The sequence below is a fragment of the Cornus florida genome, unplaced genomic scaffold (genome assembly GCF_030987335.1).
Source record: "Cornus florida cultivar Cherokee Brave unplaced genomic scaffold, ASM3098733v1 CherokeeBrave_3.0.0_Hap2_Chr11, whole genome shotgun sequence".
Classification (NCBI taxonomy): Eukaryota; Viridiplantae; Streptophyta; class Magnoliopsida; order Cornales; family Cornaceae; genus Cornus; species Cornus florida.
The window spans coordinates 5126154-5130257 of NW_026775581.1; positions in this window are offsets into that span (position 1 = coordinate 5126154).

Below are 4104 nucleotides of genomic sequence, written 5' to 3' on the forward strand. Positions count from 1 at the left end.
TTTTAAGAGGAAAGATAGAAAAAACTCGCTTGAAGGTTTTGAAACAAAACCGACGCTTCAAGCTTCGATTGTCTCTTCCAATTCCAACGTCCTCTTTCTCCGATCCAGACCCCTCTTTGTCAACCTCTCTTCTTATTCTCTCTCTGTTTCTCTTATTTTTCTAATGTATAAACTTTTAACCCTAAAGCCTTATGTGTATATTTATACACATAAAAATCCAAATCCTTTACCAACTAAGACTATGAATTAAAATTATAATCTTTAAATAATATATATCTATAAATATATATTATATTACACACACACACATACACACACACACACACACACACACACACATCTTCCATAATTAACCATTGGTTAATTAAATCATATATACATATATAGACCAATATATATATATATATATATATATATATATATATATATATATATATATCTTTCCATAACACTTATAAATTAATTATATTTATATAAATTTATAGTTATCCAAAAATGATCATTTAAATAATCAAATAACCATGGGCCTTTATTAATTAACCCAATAAGGCTTCATACAAGTTCAAGACCATATCTTTTGGTCCAACTTCCCTTAAACCCAAATACAATTAATTTAACTAAATCAAATAACTAAATAAATACTTAAATAAAAAAACTAATTACATGAAACACATAAACAAAACAAGAAATTACAATCAAATCACACCATACTAATACAATCAACACGCCAATAATTCAATCAATAATTAAGCACACAAACAAACAATCATCATATATAAACACGAAATATAAATTAATACAAATAAGATAATTAAATCATAACACTCAATTAATTAAAACAAATCATTTAAAAATAAAAATAAAAGCAAGTAATCCCAAATAAATCAAATAAATTATTTTAAATAAAAAATAAAAATCATTAATCCTGTAATACTCCTAGTTTTCAAAAGGATAGAATTGGAAATTTAATTTTATTTTTCATTGATTAATTGATTTAGTTATGTGACTTAGTTGTTTTGTTTTCTTAAGTGATTAATTGTGGTTGTTTAATTGATTTAATTTATATTTGTGTGTATTTAATTTACATGTTAATTGAGATTGTTTTAATGATATATTACTTGATTAATTTTTGATACTGATTTAATTGTTTTATTTAATTAATGTACTGTATTTTCTTTATGGTAAATTAGGGTTTTATTTTACACGGATGTTGCCGACATATTAGGTAATGAATGTTAGGGTTTTGTTTTCCTGTTTGTAAACAAATTAAAATTAGTCTAAGATTTTGGTTCTATAAATATATAGTTATGTGGGTTTAGGGTTTTAGAGAATACATAAGGTTCTTCTCACGTACCTAAGAAACAGAGTGAAAGTACAGAGTGCAATAGAGAGGAATTTTAGGAAAAACAGAGAGTAAACCTTGAGAGTTTAATAGAGAAGTCCAAGGAGAAAGGAACGGGGTTGCTTCTGGGTTTAACCAAGAGTGGTAGAGGCATGGAATGACAGTTTAGAAGGTAGTCGAAAAACCTTAGAGACGGTGGTTTATAGTTTCAAACTCTGAAATTACAGGCAAGTCTCTGTTCTTCTCTTTCCCGTTAATTCGTGTTCTGTGCATGCCTAGTTAGACTCTAGGGATTAAAACAAGGATAAAACGGACTTAAATAAACTTTATAACAAGTTTTATATGCATGTATGAATTTCGTCTACTCTCGTGAATTAACTGCTTTGCAAAAATTGTTGATATTCTGCTATTTGTTCTTGCTGTGGTTTACGGTTAAGCGTTATTTTAATTGAGATCAGTAGGATGTTTGGATGCCTTGTAATCACTCTAGGACTGAGTTTGAACTCTAAAACAAGTGCTTGAAACATTATTTAATTTCACTAAATTAATCTGAATTAAATCTGTTGTAATTTGCTTAAAATTTCTAACGGAGGTTCTGTAAACGTGGCTTTAAAACTTGTGTTCCTACACATGTTAGGATTAGATCTCAGTGGTTTAAACTTATCTAGGACTAAGATTGAACCTATAACAAGGATTTAAAAGTACTACAGAGGACCGGTACTCATAGAAATCGGAGAAGACGAAGATGAAACGGACGTAGGCTGCTAAGGGGAGAGAGAGCAGGCTCCCAATTTCCTTAGAGCCGGCTCCTAGGAAGGTGAAGCCGGCTCTTGGTGTACTAGAGCAGGCTCTAAAGAGTCTAAAGCCGGCTCTAGATGGAAAAGAGCAGGCTCCAATTTTTCTAGAGCCTGCTCTCTTTTAAAGCGCACAGTTTTGTTTATTTTAAAGGCTGTTTGGGCTAAACTGGTTTCTGCACTTTGTTTAAATGGTTTAAAGTGATGTGTAGGACTATATAAGATTTGTATTATGATGGGAAAATATAAATTCATAATTGGATTGAGGAATAGAGCAAGAAGAACCTAAGAGAAAACTGGTAGCTTGCACACTGTCTTGTTAGTTTTAATTACTGAAATCTGGTAAGGTTTTTATATATGATCTAAAAATGTATAATTGAATATTATTCCAGTATTATAAGTATTGTGAATTACTTATATTTAACTATACCTAGTTTGGGTTTAAATTGGATACTCAAATTGTTATAATTGTATCGATTTATCGATTGTTTTGAACATTAAACTATGTACTGGAGTTTGGAATTTCTGTATTACATAATTTATTGTTTAATTATATTTAAACAGAAGTATAAGAATAGTAAGTGCTTGAAATCATCTATTCTTGATTGGGATAAATTGATATGTTTGTTTTATAAGTTTTATCAATTTAAGGATTCTATGGAGGATTGGAATACTATGACTTGTATTAGCATTTTAAATGATTAAAATGTGATGTTTGTATTCTGTAATAATTCCTGTTGACTTGTTATATGTATTAAATGGTATTTATGCATATTCTGGAGTGTGGTTGATGACTACTCAATATTGTATGGTCAACTGTGTTAATTGGAGGATTGTATGTACCGGTATGGGACGGTGACATACTAGGTATGGATTAGTTCAAACACTAAATCCTACCTAAATTGGAATGAGTTGGATTAACCATAAAAAGGTTAAGTCTTACTTATATGGATGTATATATATGAACCGGTATGGGACGGTGTCATATTGGGGATGGTTTAGCTCAAAATACTAAAACCTACCTAAATTAGATTAAGGTATGGATTAACCATAAAGGTTAAGTCCATCACCTACATGTGTCATATCAATTGTGAATTGAAAGACTTACTATGGTTTCAGGATGAATTTATTATACAGATATCAGACCACTACACAGATGGATGATATTCTATATTAGGAGGAGTACGGACTTTATATATTTATTATATGTGCCATGGTATGAGCCTGAGTCTCAGGACCATGGTTAGGGCGCGTATATTGCCTAGGATGGATAACTGGACATAGGTGTTGTCCCCTGGTAGGTCTAGGTACTCATGCCCACCTTAGGGTGCGTATTTGCGTGTTACCTTCCATTCAGGCTGAGACAGACCTACTGGACTAGCGAGCGTCTTATAGTGTGTACTATATATACATATATGGACTACTCTAGATATTGTTGAGTCTTTCTAGGATGTATCTGCGTATCGGATTACTGTTTGGATCATAGTAGATCCGGACTTGCATGTAGGCCTGACCCACTCTATTATTTTTCAGGTGTTCGACAGTACCAGTCTTAGAGCTGGATTATGTTGATGCAGATACAGACACTCACTCTTCCGGTTACATAGGATTTCTTTTCTATTTTAAATTTTGGATTTTAATTCTGTAAATTTATTCAAGGATTTGGGATTAGGGGTCCACTGTGTGGATTCCCGAGTTGTACGGTTTTAAATTATATTAATTTATTTATTTAAAGTTTGTGGATTCTTATGTTAGTTTTCTTTCAGCGTATTATTAATTTGTTCTTAATTCAGTTTTATTTCTGCTTGTTTACATATTAATTGTTTGGTATCCCTCGGATCTGTGCTCGGACTTGGTCACCCGTGGCTCTAGAATCGAGGGGTATCACAGTTGGTATCAGAGCACTCCAGGTTCTAGTGTCCTTAGGAGTGTCTTTCGTTAGAAGTGTTCCGCGTTGCGTCTCTTAAA